General features: G+C 49.4%; 1 long non-coding RNA gene across 1 annotated transcript; it reads left to right on the forward strand.

Annotated features, from left to right (window-relative positions):
* The first annotated feature begins 5,889 nt into the window (after window positions 1–5,889).
* On the forward strand, window positions 5,890–15,606 carry LOC125615907. Its single transcript, XR_007346513.1, has 3 exons — window positions 5,890–6,154; window positions 6,546–12,286; window positions 13,344–15,606. It is a non-coding gene; the product is annotated as an uncharacterized LOC125615907 (long non-coding RNA).
* Window positions 15,607–23,856: the final 8,250 nt, after the last annotated feature.

Genomic DNA, 23,856 nt, shown 5'->3' on the forward strand with positions numbered 1-23,856 from the left:
TTGCAGGGCCAGCACCAGCCCTCAACTGTGGCAGAGAGCCAGTGTCTGCACACACCCAGAAGAAACAAGTGATTCACCTCTCCTGCAGTTGGAAGTACTTCACAGATGCATCCATAAAACCAGAGGGAATTTGCTAAGGAAGGAAGTTACTCAGATGATTTCAAAATAAAACACCAAATTAAATCTTTTTACAGAAAAAGAAGACAGGAGTAGATTCATACAGAATATTTCTCAACTAAGGAGCATGAGTACCTTTATCGGTAGTAGCATTTTCCAGTTTCTAACAAAGCAATCTGGCTGATTGTTATATCCAAAGATATGGACATGCCAGATACTCTGCCAACTATTTATAGATGTCCACATGTGGTTCCAGACTCCCCTCTGCCTGGGATGCAGTGGTGAACATTAGCCCTGTGGTACTTATATTCTGATGGCGTGGGAGGCTCACGCCCACTCCCAGACCACACTTGCTGTAAGTCAAATCCACATGCCCAGAAATCCAGGCATGGCCTTCCTCCTGACTTCAAGCCTTTCCCGGACTCCAGCCAGACAATCTAAGATGTTCTGGACAGATCTGAAATCTATTAGGTGAGTCTAAAGGCGTCTGTGGCATTGGGTCTTGGTGAGTGTCTGAGTGGTCCCAGAGGGGAGATTTGGGATGGCCCAGCTCAGAGCATGCCTCTGGGGGCACGTCCTGGGATGGATTGTCTGTCAGGCATCTGAACTGCAGGGACAGCAGGGCTCTCTGTGAGCTCATAAAAGCAACCTACCGAGGCCAGGGGGCTTTGTCATTCCAGCACCGTGTCCCCGTGGGATGTTTCTTTCATCTGGCCACCTCCCATCCAGGGGGCCACGAAGGCCTTTGGGGAGCAGCAGCCTCATTGGGTCTGTGGTCCCAACAGCTGACCAACATCATACCACGTGGACGTCTTCAAAGAGTGACACTAAAATGGTTGTGGGATTGCAAAGCTGAGGACCCAAGAAAAGCCAGCCAGCGTTCCCGGCCAAACTAGGTGGCGAGTCCGTCAGAGGCAAGGCAGGGGCTTCCTGTTTCTCCACAGCATATTTCCTCCCAGATGTAAGAGGACAGATTCTGTATGTATGATTTCACATTGGTCCTGGAGGACCCAAACTCACAGAGACCAAGCGGAGGGCAGCGGCCAGGGCCTGGGAGGAAGGGCACAGTTACATTCAGTGGGAACAGAGTTTCTTGGCAAAGACAGGAGAGTCCTGGAGGTGATCGGTGGCACATCATGTGAATGTACTCGACACCATTTAAAAATGTCTAAGATGGCGAATTTTATGTTTTACAATAAAAAGTGATGGAAATGTTTATTTTGAGCCTATGACTTAATGTGTGAATTCATTATGCCTCTTAGCATCCTCTCTCTATTGAAGGGCTGCCCACCTTGCAAGGAGCTAGTTTGTGAGATGCTGAGCAGGACTGTTTGCAGCTCTCCTTTGGTAGCCACATCACCTAGGACAGAGCCCTCTGCAGCATAGTGCTGGATGAACGCTGTTTGAAAGAAAAAACATGGATGAACAAGTGGGCTCAAAATCTCCATGGCACTGGATCGTGATTTTTCTAAAAGTATGTTCACAAAATAGCCACAGCAATGAGCATTATCAAGGGCTTTATATGAGAGTAAATAAGATTTTCAACACAAACAAACAAAAAAGGTAAGTACATATTTCTAGCCACGTTGAAAGTTCCTGTCTGAATCCCCCACGTGGCCCTCACCTCACTCTCCTGAGAGGTCGGGGTGAAATAATAACTTCCCTCCTGGTCCGAGTGCTGAGTTTTTCCCACTCTGAACACCAGGAGCATTTCACACAGTGAGATTTCACAGCCCCTAGACAGTTCGGGAAGCACCTCAAGTCGCTTCAGCTCAAGTGCTCCCCTCCTGGGTGTCTTCTTCCTACAGGACAAGGCAGGAAGTGACCACTGCTGCCTTCCCTGCTGATTCAGCTGTGACTCTTCCACAGAAACTCGACTTCAATTCTGCTGCTTCCTTGTGTGAAAGCGTGCTCATTTTCTGGTAAAGATATTTAAGGGATAGGAAACTCGACAGCAAAAGAAAGGAATACAAGAGAGAAATCCTGGCACGTGTAAAGTTGGAGAGCACATCTGGTGCAAGGGACCAAAATGTCCCCTCCTTCTGTTTCCTTGTCATTGCTGAGTAACATTCTGCATGTCCACAAATTCCTACCCTTTTTTTAAAAAACATCTGTCATTATGGTAACAATCCAACCACTGTGTGCTCCAGCCATTTTTAGCAAAGAATATATTAGTTGTTTTCTCTGCAGAACAAAACCAAAGTCTCATCTAAATAAAAATTGCCTACAAAAGTAAGTGCTATTTCCTGCTTAGTATAACAGACATGCCAAGAGTTTGGAAAGGGCTCCTGCCCTGCTTCCTGAGGTGTTCCCAACATCTGTGGAGATCTCAAAATATGAAACCACAGTGGGAAAGCTCTTCCTGTGCTTCAAGACGCAGAATGACAGAACCTATCACCCATGACAACATCACAAAAAAGAGTCTGAAAGACCTTTTGGCCACAAAACATCGAAATATGCCATATGAGAATAACAAAAACGGCCTTCAGTGCAAAGCAGGGCTGAACACCTAAGAAAGTGTTGGCACTTTGGCTGCCTGGGTAAGGGGGACCTGGAGGGGACAGTTTTCTCTTCCAGGTCCCCCTTACCTCAAGCTGCCTAACCATAGGCCACACTTCATATATGTTTGTAATTTTAATTTACTCACCTGTACAGCATGGAAACCCAAGTCAATTAATTAACATAAAGAGTCTTAGTCTATTCAGAGTGCTTGCTAAAGCAAATGAAAAATTTCCCTAAAGAAACAGAACTTCAAACTCTGTCACACAAGATTCCCCTGATAAACATTCTTTGAAATATAAGCTTATGATTAAAAATCACAAAATGCTTTAAGAGGCATGAACAAGAGTCTGCTGTGAATAGAGGCAACAGACCCAACAAGTAAGGCAGGTCATGAACCCCAAGAACTCCAGGAACATTAAACGATACAACTGTCAGGAAGAGCCAGTGAGTGGTGGCTGAAATCGTTAAAATGTAAAGGGAGAAATCAGAATTATAAGAAAAGAACCAAACTCTGTTTAAAAATACCAGACATGTTTGAAAAACAACCATATATACCTTCTAGTAGTGAAGTCTGTATCATTAAAAAATAAAAACTTAATGAATGGGCTAAAAGTCAGATTAGATCACCAAAGAGAGAATTGGTGATCCAGGGAATGCTCTGGAAAGAGATGACCTATAATACAGCATAAAAAGATAAAGAGATTCTTTAAATGAAAGAGAATCTGAAAACATAGAAGATAAAATGAGACACTCTAGTGTACCATTACATTGGAACTCCAAAAAGAAAGAATGAGCAAGAGAGGCAGAATTTTGAAAGATAGTGGCTAAGAACTTTTTAGAATAGGATAAAAACCAGATTCAGGAAGCACAATTAATTCAAATCAAGATACAAAACTCTAGACATAATGTTTGGAAAAACTGTCAAAGGACAAAAAAATCAATCAGGAAAAAGATTACTTTCAAAGAAACTGGGGTTTTTTGACAGCAGACTTTTAAATAGCAACAATAGAAGCCAGAAGTCAGTGGAATATTTTCAAAGCACTGAGACTTAAGGAATGATCTTACTCAGTTTGCAAGCTAAAAATAATAAAGAGACAAACTAAGACTAAGCCACTGCACATGCTTAGATTTATTCATAACTTACATTTGTAGAAAGAACTGGATTGGTAGGGTGTGACCTGGCAGTTATAATAGTACTCTGCTCTTTATCAAATAATCAGCTGTCACCAACTTGAAATTTTTTATAATTTTTGAACAGAGAGCTTGGTAGTTCTATATTTCACTGGGGCTTAAAAATTATGCAGCCCGCTCGGTGAAGTGGCACTCACTTGTAAACCCAGTGGCTTTGGAGGCTGAGGCAGAAGGATCATGAGTTCAAAGCCAGCCTCAGCAAGTTAGCAAGGACCTAAGCAACTCAACGAGACCCTGTCTCTAAATAAAATATTAAAAAGGGCTGGGGATGTAGCTCAGTAATTAAGTCCTCCTGAGTTTAATCTCTAGTACCAAAAAACAACAAAAAAAAATTATGCAGTCAATCCTGTGTGTAGGCTCTAAGAACTGGTACCACTGAGAAACAAGCAAGCAAGCAGCATCCTGTACATGTGCACAAATTCAATAACACAGAGCAAACCCTATGTAGAAAAATGGAGGTCTCAAAGCTGGGTAAACACAAAGAAGGGTTTGCACAAATGTGCTTGATGAAATTTTTCAATTAAAAATGCTCCAATCTCTTGTACATGGGGAGGGAAGAGGAACCAAGCACATCAGGGATAGTCCCTGGAAGAAGTGAGAAAGTCACCCACCTCCAATGTCTGTCAAGCCAGGTGACCTGCTCAGTGCAGAAAGGGTGTGAACACACAGAGGTGTGGGTAGAGAGACAGAGAAAAAAAAAACACACAGAGAGTCAGAGAGACTATTGGCAGCAAGAAAAGCATCTTTCTCAAAAATGTCTGTATAAATGTTCATCATTAGCATCAATGGTGATACCTAAATATCAGTACAATTCATCTAGAAACACAATAGCATCAATAAAAAATCTAGAGGCAGTCCCCGTCTAGTGCCTCAGGTAAGACACAGATCTGGTAATGGCCACGACGAGGAAGAGCTTTTGTTGAAGTTTCAGTGATGGATCTAATTGCTCAGAAGAATTCTGTATCAGAAGAAGCTGGTGATATTAGAATGTGCCTTAAAAGGCTGGGGAAAGTAGCAGTATTAGAATGAAACTCTCTGATTCATTATTTTTTCCCAAGATGAGTTTGTGGCCTTAAATGGTGATGGGTTCTGTCCATTAAAATACTTTTTCACTAACCTGACTTACAAAGAAATGTGCTAATTGGTCTTATTGTGTTATATTTGTAGACATCTTGGTCCATTAGACAAAAAAAAAATGGATCTAAACATCAATTAGACAGTAGTATTTTTTCAGACTAAAAATTCAGAGTTTCAAAATAGATAGCCTCGGGCTGGGGCTGGGTGGGGGCAGTGGTGGAGACTTGCCTCACATGTGTGAGGCACTGGGTTCGATCCTCAGCATCATTTATACATAAATGAATAAAATAAAGTCCATCCACAGCTAAAAAACATATTAAAAAAAAGAAATAGATAGCCTTGTCATATCAAAACTAAAATGGAGACTTCACTGCTACTTCTGAGGTTGTGGAGTGGGTTGAAGATGACGAGTCGGGGTGAAGTGGCAGAGAGAGAATTGGATGGTTTCAGGTCTGTCTGGGTCCCTGGGGCCAAGTTCATGGTGGATCTGGAGACAGTTTCGGAGCATCACCTGTGCTCATGCTAGATGAGGTTGGAAGTGGAGATTTCCTGGGAAAGGAGACAGATGAGCTTTGATATAGAAAGGCTTTTCTTTCAATGGGTCATTTCTACATGGAACAGGGTGGGGGGACCTCTTTCTCAGACATCTCTCAAAATGATTTAGCTCTTCAATGGTCCAGGACATGCTTCCCCAAGCGAAGGTGGCTTAAGGAGTGGACATCAGGAGGGACTCCTCATCAGAATCCACACCACGCCTGCATTTCTCCTCCTGCCTCCTGTCCCGGGAGGACTCCCTGCCATGGCCCTCAGCCAGCCTCTCCCCGTCCCAGGACCTGCCACGTGTGGAAGTATATGCATGGAAGGTTCCAGTAGCAGACACCAAGAATCAGCTGTAGCTAAACACACAAGAAATGGTCTTTGCATTGTGGACTCTTGGACTTCCCCCTTGGAAGGCTCCTTCAGATTGGCTTTGGTGACAGGCCCACTCTTTCCTCTTTCAGGCTTTGTACAGAATCTTGAGTCCACAAGGGCACCCTTTCCAGTGTTTGCTTCTCTTTGTGTATTGTGGATGCACATTTTGGGGAAATAAAAATAGAGAAACTCCTTCAGTGTGCCCTCCCACTCAGGGAAGGCTGACGTCCAGCAGCAGTTAGCTCACTGGCTGTTAGCCAGATGCCCTGGGTGAACCGCACTGATGGCCCAAGACACTGCATGAGGCAAGCACTCTGCAGAAACGCTAAGGGTCAGGAGAAGAGGACAAGATGAGGTAAGAAACGGGTCGTTAATATAATAAAGATGGGGGTGAAGGGAGGCAATTTCGGAGCACTGGCTTTGTGTCCTAGAAGAGACCTGGCCAGCACCTTCCTTCTCCCACACGGGGTCTGCTTGCTGAGGACAGCCACTCAGGGACAAACGGTCAAACTTCTAAACCCAAGACCCTAAAATGCTATCAGGAGCTGGTACCCACAAGGCAGAGAGGGGTGTTTTCCAGAGGTGGTACCGGTATGTGCTGCGACATTTCCAGGTGGAACAAATCAGAAAGCAATTCCACCCTCACAGCTATTGATCATTTATTTTTAGCATATTTGCTGGCTGTGCCTGTTGCCCTGGCCACATTTGCAGGAAGGATGATAGTTTTTTTTTTTTTTTTTAAAAAGGAAGTTCCTGCTATCTGGACTCAGAGTCCCACCCCTGGGGACATGCTCCAACAGCAAGCAGTTTCAGGATCACTTTGCAGGCTTGCACAGCTTTGCTCCCATTAAACCTCTGATTGCGTCTGTTGCCATTTGGAACAGAGATTCTTCGATCAAGTCTTCAACAACATGACACTGGATCTGGTAAGTGTGTGCGGACCAGTCATAGGTGTGCAGATGTCTTCCACTCGGACAGAAGATGGTAACCATGTCCACAGGCACTGCCACAGACTGTCAGGGACAAACATGTTGTTGCTATTATTTTTCAGCTAAAAAGATAAGCTCTTTACAATGCATAGTTGGAGGAGCTTAGTCCACAGATGCAAAGCCATAGAATTACATGTTCTTAAAGACTCACAGGAGATAACAAAGCAGAAAACACATGTAGTGTTTTGTGGAAAGTCCTGAGGGCTGTGTGTCAGGGCCAAGCTGAATGGGCAGGGGACTTGCTCCAGCCACCCCCCAGGGACCCAGCTCCAGCCCTGCCTGTCCTTCTTCCACTTCCCCTTTATCTGAAGCAGTGGACAAGAGAAGGAGGAGGTGCCAAAGGACACCAGGGGTCCTGGAGGAACTGAAGCCACCACGTGCTGCAGGTGGAGGAGCCTGTAACCTCTTAAGGAAGAGTGGTTAGAAACTGCGGCCCTGATTTGAATCCTGAAGGCCCTTCGTGACACTTTCACTTCCAACAGCCACCACCTGTGATGGTGTCCTGCTGTGACTCGGGACTAAGCAAGTGTGATCCTGCCTGTTCCCAACCCTGGGAGGCCATGCCCAAGTCTTCACCCAAGTTTCCTCAGTAAGACTGGAAGAAGGTGGGGCAGCAAAGCCCCTTTGACAATGCATAGCAGGAGTGTGAGTCCCGTGTCACAAGGGGACTCACAGCTCTGATGCCTTGACCAGAACAAATGATGTTTCTGACAAGAGGACTTGACAAGATCCTCACGGAATCACACAGGATGTCACCTCCTGAGCTCTTCCAGAGCACAGAGATGGAAGGGACACCAGGATGGCGGGAAGGGAGGTTGGGAGCCAAGGATCATGGCAGTGTCCTCCAGACCCCTGGGTATGGACTTGTTGGCCAATGCTTCTGCAAACAAGGGGGATGTAGGTGATCTCACTTTCCCAAGGGCAGTGCTCAAGGCCAGGGCCAGGCCAGGGCCAGGCTGAGCTCTTACGCTTGGCTTTTGCTCTGGAAAGTTCTCTCTTGGTGTGCTGCAGAGCACAGCCCTGAAGCACAGGATAGTGGACAAAACCCCCGTGATGGCCCAGGCTCCACCAGGCCAGCCTTCGCCCACTCAGAGCCAAGAGAAAGCAAACAGGCCTCTGGACAGCGGAGTGGAGGCTGCATGTTCTCCTCACACACCACTGACTTGCTGGGCCCAGAGCCTGTGCTGAGGATACCCCACACACCCAGGACCCAGGCTGGCTTCTGAGGAGCACCTGGAACAGCCAGCTGGGCAGTGGGCTCAAACTTCTCTGCCTTAGTCAACTTGATTTTGGATGGACTGAACATGTCATGTGGCATGTGAATGAGGGACCACCCCCCCTACCCCGCCCCTTGCCCTCTACCTCTTGGCTCCTGATGAGCACATTTGGATCATGACTGGCTAGAGCACAGTCCTCCCCACATCCCTCTGTCTCTGGAGCACCTCCACCCCACAAAGCTCTACTCGTTCTGCAACTCCCACCAGAAAGACGGTCATAGACTTCCTGATACTTCCTGGTGAGTGGTAGGCAAGGACCAGATCAATCAACCAATCAACCAACTAACCAACCAGCCAACCCAGATACTTGGGATGCATTTTCCCAAAGACAGAGCCTTGTGAGGGATGCCCAGGCCCAGATGCAGCCCCCAGGGCTCCACTCCACATCTGTGGAGCAACCAGAAATCATGGATCCATCTCAACCCCACAGATTCCTCACAGCTGAACTGGGGAGCTAGTGCCATTCACAGGGCAGAGACTGGGTTACTGAGCATGTCCCTGCCTGGCCTTTCCCGGCCAAGACTTGAGTGGTAGGAACCCAGATGGCTTATATCGGCAGGGCCTCCAGTCTTCTTTCAGGATGCCCCTGGGGCTTGTGAAGGCCAAAGAGACTTGCCAAGTGACAGGTGCATTCTGTGAGTCTGTTCGTTCCAAGGAAAAATTCTGGTTTCACTTGATTCTTATCCAGAATGAGGCTTAGGTGCTCGTCACTATCATGGGGCACTGAGGGGGCATTGTAACCACTTTGGAAAGGCAGTTTTTTCCCTCCTGATTTGCTTCACAGTAAAGGTGGCACTGCAGCTAATGCAAGGCGAGTAAACTGTGGCAAATGTCATCAGCAGGCTCCCCCACCAGGAACCCTCGCTTCTTTCAGACTCTGCTGAGTCCCTCTGGGGCACTCTTGTCCTCTAGAGCACTTTGAGATACATCATAGTGTCACTGTAAAGCCAAACCCTTGTCCCAGTGCGGCAGAGCATGACCAGGCCAGCTAGAACACAGCAAGCCAGGGCTGAGCCAAACAAGGGCACGCTGACCTGTCACCCTACAGAGGCCAAGGCCTGGTGCTCATGCCCACTCTTTATAGTGCCATGGCCCCCAATCCCCAGTATCCACCATCCTCGGACCTCAGCCTCCTGGGAAGCTGGGATTGCAGCCTGCAGAAATGGGCAGAAGGGAATGGCAGCGCAGACCCAAGGGCCAACCAATAGTGTCAGTGCTTTCCAAACCCGATTGGCATAAGTTTTAACCAATAGCTTTTAGTACTTTTCCAAACCTGATTAGCATAAGTATGGACCAATAGTGTTGACCCAAGTGCTATATAAACCCCTAGACCAACACACTCAGTAACCCACCTGCTACTGGTTACTCTCTTGTCTTTGAGTTCTGTTTCTATGCTTCACACTTGAATAAATCCTACATCTCTCACTCTTGCTTTCTGCTGTCCCATCAATCTCATTCTTTGGACTTGCTAAAAAGAACCCGGAAAGACGAGACGTTGACAGTGAGCTTCTGGGGTCTGTTGCACCCTGGAGAGCAGAGTCCCACATACAGCTGCAACACTGGGAGCTGAGCCCACCGTTCCACGGTAGTGGAGAAGAACATGGCTTTCCACCCTCGACCCTCAGAGCAAATGCTGAAGTGGTGAATTAAGTTTTATCTCAAACTCTGGTTTCACTGGTTCTTCAACTGGCTCCAAGGCTGTCCCCACAGCTACTCTGCCGTGCTCACCTTCCCAGAGGACCTCTCCCCATCCCTACAGGTGGCGTGCCACCTCTGAACACAGCATGGCACACAACGCTTCTGGAAGCCTCTCTGAGAACAGTAAGTCAAAGTGCATGTTTCACTGAGCTTTTGCCAACAGCACTTATAAGCACAGAGCCCAAGTCCTGGCATGTGGTGGATGCTCTGGGGGACGTTGAAGAGGTGGCACATATTGCGCAATGAACCCTCCTATTATGCTGAAAGTCATGGTCCTCCCACCAGCCTACCACCCTCGGAAATGTGTAGCCTGGGTCCCAGGGCCCAAGCCAGAGCTGACTCTCAAGCTCAGCTCATTATTCACATGCCGTCTCCTGGGGCACATCTGCATTGCCAAAGTTCTGAAAGGGTCCGACAGCTCTCAGATGCAGTCACTTGTGTTCTGACCACCCACCTACACACCCCATTTGCCTCTGAAGAGCTTGCTTAGTGAAGCCCATAAACACAATTTCCCTGTCGTAGCCAGGATTCTCCAGAGGAACACAACCGATAAGTTGTACATAGAGAGAGAAAATGAGATTGATCTTAAGAAATCGACTCAAGCAATCATGGAGGTTGGCAAGTTCAAAATCTCAGAGTAGGCCCAGGAAGGAGTGGAGGCAGCTCCAAGCTGAAAGCCATCTGCAGGTAAAGTTCCCTCTTCTTTGGGGGAGATCAGCCTCTTAAGGCCTTCAACTGATGGGATGAGGCCCACCTACATTATAGAGAGCAATGTACTTTATTCCAGGGCCACTGATTTCAATGTTAATCTCATCCAAAAAATACCTTCACAGCAACATCTAGACTGGTGATTGACCAACAATGGGGCACCACAGCCCGGCGAAGCTGACACATAAAAATAACCATCATGCCCTGTAGTGACCACAACCCTTGGAGCTGAGTGCAGCCAGTGTGGCTATAAAGAGGGCTGAAGTCTAGGAGATGCCAGGGGCAAAGTGCCTCATAGACCATGGGCTGCCAGAGGGAAGGGACCGTGGTGAAGTGGACGTGGGTCCCCTCTGCCAAGCCCAAGGCAGAGCACAAGACAGATGCTTCATGAGGAGTAAGGTGCATCGTGGACTCTGCCCCCAAGTGGCCTGGGATCCATCCCCCTGTGCAGCAGGTGTGCTGTGCGATCGTGATCCAATTACTTGGCCTCTCTGTACTTCAGTTTCCTCATCTGAAAATAGGAATAATGAAAAGGAAACAATAATTGTTATGAGGATTAAATGAGTTAAGGTTTGTAAAAGGCTTCAGTGACCCTCCAGCTGCTTGTCAAGTAGAGTAAAAGCTTCCCTAGCTATGGACCGCAGATTTCATCACCAGTTGGGTTACACCAGTGTCCCCCCAAATCTAAGCCTATTCCCTGGGAGGAAAGTCAAGGCCCTCCTGGGACAGGTCCCTGCATGGCCCGTCCACAAAAGGAGTGTGCGGGTGCAGAGCGGGAGGGCTGGGTCTGGCCACACCTGCACGTGCACAACCCAGTCGCTGACCGCACAGGCAGCCGCCTTGCCATGGGCTTCTGCACAGGACAGCAGAGCTTCTCTTGTTTGACCCTCACAGAGCAGGGACATACAGCATGGCAGGTCCAGGAGTTGCCTCAATCTCTTCAAGGAATGTGCGACTAGTGGCCGCCTCTCAAGATAGCATTTCTGTCTCTAAAATTAAGTTTCCTCAAAATTGGTGTCAAACTGGGTGCATTTGTGAAGACTGAATATTTAGTTCAGCACTAGTAGGAATGGCAACAAGGATGACCAGGCTGGCCTCGGCCATCCCTGTCAGATAGAACCTAACGTGGGAGACACAGGAGGAGCAGGAGGAAGAGGAGACCAACACGAGTCTTCTTATTTCTAGGATTCTTGGAAACATCTGAGTAAGACAGAAATAGGACTGTTGAACGCAGAAAGAAATCCAGCCAGCCTGAGAACAGAACTATTCGGTGCCTTCGGAGCCTGGGTTGAGCAATCCCTGAGCTTCTAATTCTTACCAGAGACAGTGCTGCTAACATGCACAGCGGGTGGGAGAACACTGTGGCCTCCTGTTAAGTTGTCCTCACCCCAGCTTTCTCCACTGCAGAGCCTCCGGCCCAAAGCCACTATGGTGACAAGCTGGAGGGGACCAGGATGGGCGGGGAGGCGAGCCACCCTTCCCATCTTTGCCTTGGCTCCCTCCAACCCTGAGTCCCTCTGAGCCTTCAGCACTCGAGGATGCCTCTTCCAGGGTGGGACCCCTCAGGTCCAGTGGGAGAAGGGGATGGAGCAGGGACGGGACGGGTGCTGTTGCCCCTCCAATGTCCCCCCCCATGAGAAGCTTAGAATACTTGATCTTTCTGACCACAGTCTCTTCGTAGCCCAGCTCTTTCTTCAAAGCAAAGCGGCATGGGAACCTGCAGGCAAAGCGGCCAAGGGCGGAGCTGCTCTCCTGAGCCGAGCGTCCAGTTCCTGCCACAGGACAGGTGCCTGCTAGCTGAGTGGCCTTGCACCGGTGAGTGCCCCCTGAGCCTGCATTCGCCCATCTGGGAAAGCAAAGAGGACACTTTGGAGTCTGCTTTGAGGGCAAATCAAGAGCCGCACAGATGGCTTGAAGCATGACGCTAGCACCCACCAGTAGCTCTACCCTTCCCTTATTTGTGGGCGGTGAAGGCAAAGAAGATCCTCAAGTTGCTGGGCACGGTAGTGCATGCTGTAATCCCAGCAGCTCAGGAAGCTGAGGCAGGAAGATTGCCAGTTCAAAACCAGCCTCAGCAATGGCAAGGTGCTAAGCAACTCAGTGAGACCCTGTCTCTAAATAAAATATAAAATTGTGCTGAGGATGTGGCTCAGTGGTTGAGTGCCCCTGAGTTCAATCCCCAGCACCACCCCACAAAAAAAGAGCCCCAAGTCCCCTATGAAACTCAAGTCTTTGGTTGAATAAACTATCAAACACGCCAGGCCTTGGGGTGTTGGGGCTGGATCTGCCTCCTACCCTAGACCTACACCTGACCTGAGCAGAATATGCTTGCTATCTCTCCCTGGCCCTCACAGGCCACCTGCCAAGGTCACTTTCTCCCTATCTCCAAGGAATCAGATGAGTGACTGATCCCTTTCTTTGCCCATTTTCTAAGAGAGGAGGCTGTTGGGGTGCTGGAGCTCAAGGCTAAGGACCAGGACCTAGGTCGCCAATGCCACCTGAGCTGGAGGACAGGCAGCCAAGTAGAACCCTGCTTCCCACTGCGTCTGTCCCACTCCCCTGGGGACACTTCCCAGTTGTGCTCTGAGGCTTACAGGATCTAAACACAGACACGGCACCCCTGTCACGATTTTTCCCAAGCCACTGCTTGTGCTCTTACACATTTCTAATCTTGGTGCAGAGTAAGCTTCTGATATTGGGTTGCATCCTCCAATCCTACCTTCTGGAAGGACCCCTGATTTTCAAGAGGAGAACTCTGGCGCATCACACCCCATTACAGTTTGCTCAAATCCTATTTGGGGCTGCCTTCTAGAAGCTAGAATACCCAATATGGACACTTGCCCAAGTAACATTTTTCTTCATTAAATTAAAGGTTTTCTGAAAAAAAAAAAAAAAAGATGACAAACAATGAGAGCTCCATAGCATGTCAACCGACAGGCTGGACAACGCTGCAGACACCAGCCCACTGGGGACAGGCCAGGCAGCCACGCATCCTCCAGGAGGCTTGTTTTGGGTGCATTCTAGCTGCACGTGTTGACGGGATTTGTCGTTATGTACCGTACGTGCACACAACACAGCAACATCATTTGGCCAATATCACCCCCCAACACTTCCCTCCCTCCCCACCTCCCTCCCTCTGGTCCCTTTCCTCTGCTGATCACCCTATGAGTTTTAGGAGATTCACCCCCCCACACACCTTTCTTTTCCTTTGTCGTTTCTATTCTCCACATATGAGAAAATCCTTAACCTTCTGAGTTTGACTTATTTCACTTGACATGATGGTCTCTAGCTCCATCCATTTTCCTGCAAATGACATAATTTCATTTTTCTTTATGGCTGAATAAAACTCCATATATACCACATTTTCTTTACCCATTCGTCTGTTGATGGACACCTAGGCTGGTTCCATAGTTTGGCTATTGTGAATTGTGGTTGCTATAAACATGGGCCAGCATGTGTCACTGTGGTAAAATGGCCCTAATTCCTCAGGGAGAAATGCTGAGAAGTAGCACAGCTGGGTCATATGGTGGCTCCATGCCTGGTCTATCCAGGAGCCTCCCTGCTGATTTCCATAGTGGTTTTGTTAATTTATGATCCCACCAACGGTGTAAGAGTGGTCCTTTTCCTCCACATCCTCTCCAGCATTGATTATTATTTATATTCTTGATGATTGCCATTCTTTCTGACTGGTGTGAAATAAAATCTTAGTGTAATAGTGTAATTCAACAGTGTTTTTACAATGTCAATTCAATAAAATACCTTCAAATAAACTTGAAGGATACATGCATGAAATGTCTAAGAAAAAAATGTTAAAAAATCAAAAGGAAGAGAAGAGCCAGTGGGAACACGTACCACATTTTAAGAGAGGAAGATTTATTGCCAAGTTGATTCTCCTTAAATTACTTTACAAATTCAATAAAAATATCAGCTTAAAAAAAAAACCTAGATAAGCTGACTCTAAAGTTCATCTGGAAAGTGAAACAGCCAAGAAACTGTTCACAATGACTGAGACATGGAATCAGTCCATGTGCCCACCAGTGCACGAATGGATAAAGAAGAGGTGTGGGGTGTTATCAGCCATAAAAAAGAATGAAGTCCTGCAGCCTGCAGCAAATTGGGTGAGAGTGGAGGAAATCATGTTAAGTGAAATAAACAAGACCCAGAAGTTCTATCCCATGTGCAGAAGTTTAAAAAAAAAAAAAGTGGGCCTGAATGTAGAATAGTGATTACTAGAGATCAGAAAGGGGTGGAGGGAAGGTGGACAAAGCAAAGCTGGACTTGATCAGTGTGCACAGGTGCATATTATATTGAAATTCCACAAATATGTACAGTGGATACTTGTTAATAAAAAATTAGCTTCAAAAGGAATATCCAGAAACGGCAAAAGAAAAGCATTCTAGCAGGGGCAGGGAGAGGGGGAAAGGAATGGAAAGAAATAGTTCTGCCTCATATCATGGAGTCTCCATAATGAAAACAGTGTGGTGCTGACTAAGGGACTGACAGCCCCAGCAATAGGATGAGCTAGAAGATACATAAGTACACCTAATTATGGTCAGAATCCTGTGCATTACACAGGTGCCATCCTGAAGGAATGGTGTCAGCCAATGGCAACTGGACAGCCAGGAAAGAGTTTAGCTCAATCCTAACCTTGTAGTTGGCCCCAGCGTCAGTTCCAAATGCAGCAACGATATAAATATTTTTTTTAAAAATGAAACAATAAATGTACTAGAAGAAAATGTGGGCAAATTCCTCATGAACTCTGGAGTGTGAAAGGCCTCTCTTTCATCCAGAATCCATTTTAAAAATTGCTGTACAAACCACCTAAAGTTTTTTGAATTCTCACAAAACATGAGCAAAAGCACCAAAAGACATTGAATAGCAACGCAGAGCAGCTCATATCACAGACAGCAGATCTACCAGCATACAGAGAGCTCTGAGAAACTATTATGAAAAAAAGAGCAAAGCCAACAGGTTTTGTTTAGATGGGGCAAAGAATACAAGGATACAGCTCACAGAAGAGGAAATGCTGGGCTGAGCTTGTGGCTCAGCAGTCAAGTGATCACCTAGCACGTGTGAGGACCTGGGTTTGATCCTCAGCACCATATAAAAATAAATAAAATAAAGGTATTGTGTCCATCTACAACTAAAAAATAAATTTTTTTTTTAAAAAAAGGAAATGCTAATGGCTCTTGAAAAAACCGAGAAGGAAAAATGAAAACTACAATGAAATGCCCAGGTGGCATGGCTGTGGGGGAGGGGGCCTAGTGTCCATTGTTAGCAGCAGGACAGAGGGTACAACCCCGCTGACGGTATTTGGAAACCTCATCAAAGTTACACTTGCCCTTCGACCCAGTAATCCTACTTCCTGGAATTTATCCTTTGGGTGTGCCAATACATATAGGAAATACCTGGGTAGCTCTGTTTATAGTAGCAAAAGATTGGAGGCAAATCAAATGTCTATCAATAGGAAAGTAGTAAGATAAACTTATGGTGTGTTCATAAATAAGACACGTTGAAACTGTAAAGATGAATATGGCCATTCTTCCTGTACTGTACAGATTTGAAAGATGTCCAAGATACCCGGTAAAGTGAACACAGCAAAGTCCAATGCAGAATGCTAACTCGTATCAACCTGGCTTATTTTATCACAGTCTTTGTTGGCATTTCTGTGAACATAAGGGATTGAATATCCTTCCATTCTCTCAAGAGCCATTGCATTTCCTTCTCTGTGAAAGAGGGAGAGAAAGGAAGACACCCTCCCCCCCACTTGCTTGTGTTTGACAAAGACACCCAAGGAACTAACACGTGTGGTTATTTGGGTAGGAGCTGATGGGACCAAGGATAGAAGCAACATTTCTTATAGTTTCAATCCTGTGAACCAAGAAAGAGTCATTGGTTCCAAAACAACGGTGAACTAATTGCCTCTTTCCCTGCCAGTTCCTTGGGCTCTTGATAAACCTATTGTTTTATACCTGCCACGTATTTTTCCCATCTTAAAGTCTCTCTGGAGGAAGGGGGCAGGGTTGAGGATAAATGGGTAACCAAGGATGCCCACAAGTTGGATAGATGCCAACCACAGGTCATTTCTGGAAGATGAAGTCAACAGAGGGACAGCTATTTTTTCAAAAAGAGGACGGTGATGGCTTTGGAATGAAAATGGCTACTAATCAAGACATCTAGGCAAACAACAGACAGGTTCTATGATAGCTGAGAAAAGAGAAGCCTCCCACCCCAGAATGGTTCCTCTCCAGGCTTTAGTGCTAAAGCTGGCCCGGCCCAGCCTGACCTCTGCTGTGTTTGAGCTTTTCCCTGGACCACAGATGTGCAACTGCTGTTCTGCTTTCTTCCTGATCTGCATTTCTCTTAGAGGCCTGGAATGGACAGCTTTCTCTTCAGGCTTTAAACATCTTTCCTGCTGAGGGTCCCCTGCTCACAGCTGGGCTTCACCTTCCTCTTCAGAAGAGCAAGAACCAAGAACCAGCCCAAGCACTGCAAGATGAGGTGGCACATCTGCTGCCTACGGAAAGGAAAAAGCAAACTAGAGTCTCCAGAGTCGCTGGTCCCTGCCGGTCTGAGCGCTTCCAGCTTCTCCCTGGATTGCTGTGAATTTATGAGCTCAGAGCACAGTATGTTCGAGGTTAGCAGAGCTGCTGCCCCAAGGAAGGATGCTGTTCCACCGCTGTGACTTCAAGGGGAACCACTGAGCCGTGGGGGATGGAGGAGGACAGGGCGGGGTTGGGGGACAGGTGCCAGGCCTCTGCAGAATGTCCAGTTCCCACCAGCCTCAGATCTCATCAAGGGAACGAGCTGAGTTGTCCTGATGAGGTTCCAGTTTCCCCGGCTTTTGAAGTGGCCTGGGGAGAATGCATTTGCTGTCACTAATAGAGGGCACAGATGTAAGCCCAAGTTCCAGCCCCAGCCCAGCCCATGCTGCAGGGGACAGATGAGGACCAGCCCAGAGGGTGCTCAGGCAGTAACACAGACTGCCTGGCAGGGCTTCAGGAGGCCTGACTGGAGTAGGCTCTGCCCCTGGCCATGATGCAGAACCACCAACCCCCTCTCCATTCCATACTCAATGTGCCCAAAGTAAGTGCAGAGTCCTCTCGTGCCTGGACTCACTGGTTTCTCCAGGGCCACCTTTCCCCATGATCAAGAACTACAGACAGAAGGAAGACTTGGGTCCAGCTCACAAGCTCAAGGGTCAAGAAAAGAACGCAGGCCCCCGGCACTGGTGCCGTGGTGTTTTCAGGAGTAACAGGGCCCTGCAATGTGTTTCCTGTCTCTCCTTGAAAATGCTAAAGAGACAAGGGACTCCTGTCCACAGAGGCAAATACACCCTTGTCGTCTGGAGTAGCCAGACCACACACAGTGAGATCACAGAGAGCCAGCTAGGACAGGACCTTCCCACCCAGCCCATTCAACATTCTGCATCAGGCCAGCGGCGTAGGGCTTCTCAGAGCCTGGTCCATGGACCTGGGCAACACATCTGTCCAGGAAGAACCATCTGGTCCTGCCACTCTTGGGCCCCCATCCCACGTGAGTAGGACTGAACAGTTCCTGGGACAGGCAGTTCGTCCCCTCCCAAGTACCAAGAGCTGCTCTGGAGGCCCATGATGTCCTTCTCTAGGCTCACATGCATCTGCCCCGGGTCCCTCCTACCAGTGGGGACCTTGGATGCCTGCAGGGCAAGCTGGACTTCTCTGACCCAGGAAGACCCCCTGGGGGCTTGCACCTGTAGGGTGTGCCTGTGGCCTCTCTCCCTGCACAGCAGCCTTCCTAAGCTCCGTCACCCCCTCCTCATAATCCAGAAGCCCCTCGCCTCCCCATTCACCTCATAGTCCCTCACCAGCTTTCCTGGGACAACGTGAGTCCCAGGACACAGCACAATCCCCACCCCAAGTTCCTCAGAGCAGAGCAGGTGACGTGAGGTCATCGCCCCTCAGTCCTTCACTTGTTCAGCCAGTATTCTTCAGTGCCTGCAGCGTGCCCACCTGCGGACTCACTGCGTGCCCACCTCTGGACTCACTGTGTGCTATCTTCAGGCTCACTGCGTGCCATCTCTAGGTTCACACTAGCTCTTCTAGCATGGCGGGCTTTCCTGGTTTTTCCATAAGTGAAACAGAACAAGAACCAGCATCTTCTTTGGTTTGAATCCTGAAACTCACGTGAGACCATTCTCCTGCCATTTGTTAAATGGACTCTCGCAGACAGGGGACATCCCCTAGGAGGAAAACCCTGGGGGGGGGGGGGCGGCAGGGCAGCGGCATGCCAGGGCTCAGGGTTCCCATGCACCCTCTCACCCACTTGCTGCCTGACTCTGCCCGTCACCCTTGGGCTGAGGATCTCTGTGAACTCTAGCTTCCACACGGCACAGAGGGGAAGGGAACTCCAACGCCCAGGGAAGAGCAGCCCAGGCCCACGGGTGGCAAGAAGCCTGCGGAGCAACAGAAGCAGCACAGGGAGAAACGGTGGGTAGAAACAGGTGGGATGAGGACCAGGAAGGGAGACCAGGGCATGCACCCAGGCTGAGCCAGAAGGCCCGTGTGCCTGCCGTGGGTCTCAGTTAACTGGGACTCTAACAAATGAGCCACAAACTTAGCACCTGAAACAAGGGCATTTCTGACGTCACAGTTTCTGTGGACCAGGTCCAGGAGTGACTACTGGGGGATTCTGGCTGCTGCTGTCATCTGAAGGCTTGACTGAGGTTAGAGGACCCACTCCAAGATGGCTCCATGGTCACCTCTCTGGCCTTTGGCAGGGGACTTGAAGTCCTCACTACGTGGGCCTGTCCACGTGGCTTCTGGAATGTACTCCTGAGGTGGCATCTTGTTTCCTCCAGCGTGACCCAAAAGAACAAGGCAGGAGCCACCACATCTCTATGCCACAGCCTCTGAGGCCACATCCGGCCATTTCCATAGTGTCCTAGCGGTCACAAAGTCAGCCCTCCAGTGTGGAAAGGGACTGTACACAGGCTTGAGCTTTAGGAGGCAACTTTAGGAGGCCACTTCAGAGGCTTCCTACCTCCTCAGGAGGGTCTTATCAGAAGGAAGTCCTGAGCACAGCTGGCCTCAGTTCCACCAGAGCCACGCGGCTCCACACATCTCTGCTTCCGTATCTCACTGCGTTTGCTTTCGTAACAGCACACTTGATAACGGAGTGTGTGTCAAAGGACTCAGAAGGGTGGGGACTCCTGACTCATCCGGAGTAATGGGGCCAACACTCACTTCTGCAGTAGAGCAAATAACACCATGAAGAGGAGACAAAGGCCGCTGCCAATCTGCCCTCACTCCCACCCTGTACTGAGGGCTGTTGCCACGGGAAGGGTCAGTTCTGGGTACAATGCCGGGTGCTTTCCCATTTCATTGTCAACACAACCCCTGGACCTTTGTCCTAAGTTCCTAGAGGGCACAGAGAGCAGGGCTGGAGATCCTGAGGAACAGGGGAGGGCTGAGTGGGCCAGGTCTGCAGCGGTAGCCAGGAGGGGCTGTGTGCAGGTGGGGTCAGAGGGTGGGAGAGAAGGCCACCACCATACGATGGGAGGGAGATCTCAGAACAGCTTGGCTAACCTCAAGGTCACACCAAAGCCAAACCACACTTGCAGGATAGTAGCCCAAGGGCCCATCCAGAGAGGTAAGAAGCATGGCAAAGGCCCAGAGGGTGGGAGAGCTGGACTTCCTCCCTGCAGGCAGGCCGCCCTGTTCTCTGTTGGAAGACACTATTGGCTCACTTTGGGCTCTTCGTAGAAATTCTTATGAGTCCACTTCCGATTGTCCCACACCCCAGACCTTCCCCCAGGTGACTCCCACACCTCTACCCCAGCCCCACCCAGGACCAGCCTTGACCCCCCACTGTGACCTCCGGTGCTAGGTGCTAAACCAAGGCCTCTCAGGTCCCATCTTCAGTAACACCATCTTCAGTAGGTCGCCTCTCCCACGCAGTGAAGCTGCCCTGACTCCCTGCTCCTTCACCCCACGTCCCGTCCCATAGCCCATGTCCTGCAGGCTCCCTGCCCTGTGGCTCTCCTGGTTGCTTACTCCCTACACTCCTGCTGTGACCGAGATCTCTGAAAATGCTTCCTTCTCTCTAGAGAGGCGCACGGAACTCTGTTTGGCAGGCAGCACACATGGTGCCAGTCACCCTCTAGAACCTGGCGTGCCCATGCCTTGGTGGTCGGCCCAGCCCGCCTTCCACACCAACCCCCTGTTCTTCCCTCCAGCCCTGGCTGCTGCCTGACTCTGGGTTCAACCCTGCTCTTGAACACATTTTTCAAATGACTTCAGTGATTCCTTTCCCTGGACAGCTAATAATAGCCACTGACATTTCCACGGCCCTTGCTGGTTTAGGGCACCGATCCAAGGGTTCTGCATACCCGGATTGTGGGGTCCTCGCTACAGCACTTGGGAGGACACTGTCATTCCCAACCTCACAGATGAGGAAACTGAGGCACGGGATGGTTAGCAAGTTGCTAAAGGCCACCCAGTCAGGGGTGTTGGAGCCCAGGAGTCCATGTCCAGCCCCAGGCGTCTGGCTCCAGGGACCCTGGGCAGGAAGCCCACATGAACTAATGAGGTGGTTTGTGCAAGAGGGTACCTTTCAGCTCAGTGTTTCAGCATCAACCAAAACTGGCACTGTGTACGGGGCTCTTGCAGCGTGACTCCTGAGAAAAGAAAGTTCTCTATTGACCTTCAGGCCTGGAGAGGATGATGAAATATGAAGTCATCCTGCCATTAAAATTAAGTTCACCCACCCCTAATGGAATGTCACCTCCAAGATAGCTCTGAAAGCCACCAGCCTGCCCGACCGGCGGGCCCCATGTATATCACCATTACCCTGTCCTGCCAATGGCCATTTTGTCTGAGGCTAGGAAGGCCCCCAGAGACACAGTGTTGCTCAGATCTGCCTGTCAATGTCACCCAGAGGAGAGAAGGCTGTTGCTTAGTCCCCCGCAGGCAACGACTGTGACAGTGCGGTTTGGAGACAGGAGCCACAGGATTCAACCTTGCTCTGGCAGGGCTGAGCTCACTGCCTTTTAGGGGGGATCGGGCTCTGTCACACAAAGGACTCGCCTGGTCACAGGCAGGATGCTGGGCCTCCATGGAGTCCTGTAGCAACTGCCATTCTCCAAGGACAGCAGCTCCCCTCAGGTGGCCCTCAGCACAACTTCCTGGGTCCCCAGCCATCACTCTACTGTCCATGCCATCCCCTAACCTTGTGGCACCAGGAGCCCTCACAAGCCCTGTGCCACCTGCAGCTCCACAGCTGTAGACGTTGTTCCTATGTCCATTGTAGAGATGATGCGAGATTTGGGAGGCCAAGGGACCAGGTGGGCAGGGCACTCCCCCTCACACCATGCTACTTCTGGGGCACTCCCTTCCACGGGCCTTGTTCCTTAAAAGTCTGCACTTTGCCCTGTAAAGCAGAGAGCATTATTCCCAGTTAATAGATAGGGAAACGGAGACTCCAGCGGGCTGCAGGACAGTGCCCCAGGTGCACATCTAGCCAGGGGCAGGAATGGGCTCAGACTGCTCATCCAGAGTACCATGCCTTGGAGGGCCATGCCGTCCCTCACTAGGGCCCTCCCTCACCAGCACCCTCCTCAGCCACGAGAGCTGCCGACCCCACCTGCCCAAGCCTGTTCCTCCACTGTGTCCCGCAGGTCCCATCTTGTTTACCAGCCCTGATTTCTTGGTTTCTGCCTGGCCTTTCCCACCTTGCCAGACTCCAGTGACTCAATTTTTCCCTGTTCCCAGGGGCCTGATCATCCTCCTACATATGACATTTGCTTCCCTGCCAATGCCAATACACTGTCCTCTCCTGAACAATGCAAGCCAGGCAAAAGGTCACTCTGGTTTCAAGCAAAGGTCCCATGATAGCAGTTAGCCTCATGGGTGCTCCCTGGTGCTGACGCCTGCTCCAGACACCCCCAAATCAGTCAGGCTTTTGAGGAGGAATAGTCCATGGTTAGCCCGTTTAGAAGGAAGAGAGAGGAGGCTCAGGGTTGTGGCTTTCCAGAGTGAATAGTGATCAGAGGCTGGGTTCAAATCCAGACAGTCTGCCTGGAGGACTCTATCCAATCACACACAAGTACAGTCGTGGTATGAGGGTCAGAATGCAGGACAGGGGACTGGACCTGCCACCACCCTGACGCACCGGCAGCCTACAAAATTTGGAGTCAGAATTCTTGTTTAGCTCCCGAGTCAGAATATTAGTTTCCTCACCTGTAACATCTGGGCTGATTACAAGGGTTTCTGGTGGGGCTCATGAGAAGTGGGATAGCATGGAGAAGCATCCAGAAGACTGCCTGCCATGGAGCTGGGCAATGAGAGCTTCCTTACCTCCTCTAATCAAGCTTTCCAAGTGCAGGGCCCACTGCTTGGTGGTTGCTGTGGTGCCAAACACTTCAGGGCCAGCGGTTTTAACAGAATTCCTGCAACTAGGAGAGACACAGGGGATCTGACCAGAGATTTGTAAAAAGCATCTGGCTTGGGCTGGGGATATAGCTCCGTTGGTAGAGTGCTTGCCTCACAGGCACAAGGCCCTGGTTCAATCCCCAGCACCACCACCAAACAAACACACACACACATCATCGGGCTTGGAGAAGAGATGAAAAATCCTGATCTTCCTCCAGACTGCTTAGATTGATCATATTGATAATGACATTAGTAATGTATGCTCTAACGGTTTCACATAGCACATTAATCATCACCTACTTCTAACCAGGTGTTTCTGCCTGTTGCACCCCAGTTTGTTTGCTGCAGGAAGAGGAATATCCCCATCCTCTGGCCTGGGGTTCCAGCCCCAGAGGACCACAGGGATGTTGTGAAGAGACCCTGGGGCTGCTGCTCATGTGTAGACCAGGCCTCAGCTTGCTTCTCCAAATGTAGCAACGACGTCCACCCTGGTGCTCCAGGCCCAGCCCCCCTCTGTGTCCCTCACTGATGAGGGTTTGTCATTGCTAATCGAGAATGGGTGTTTTCTAAGCCTAGAACGAGGTCAGGGTACTGAGCCAGGTCCCACGTAGCTTGTGACCATCACTCTGATTCCTTGCACAAGCTATTTTAACCTCCACAAAGCTTGTATTTTGTGGATATCATGAATGAGGTGTGAATCCCATTGCACGTGTCTCTGGAAACATGGGGTAAGTGTGACTTCCTCTGCCCATGTGAATCCCTCTCCTGGGAATACATAAGCAAAGTTCTTCCCTCTTCCCCTCCCCTTCTTCTAGAGAACTCTGTGTATCCTTTAAGACTCAGCTGGGATGCCATCTCCCAGGAAGCCCTTGGGCTCCAGTAGTCTGAGATGGGCGTCCTTCTGCCCCCATAACCCCTGGACGTCCCTCCACTGCACGCTGTGCATCAGTCTCTTTCATTGAACAGAGAAGTTCT

This window comes from Marmota marmota, unplaced genomic scaffold, assembly GCF_001458135.2.
Source record: "Marmota marmota marmota unplaced genomic scaffold, marMar, whole genome shotgun sequence".
Classification (NCBI taxonomy): Eukaryota; Metazoa; Chordata; class Mammalia; order Rodentia; family Sciuridae; genus Marmota; species Marmota marmota.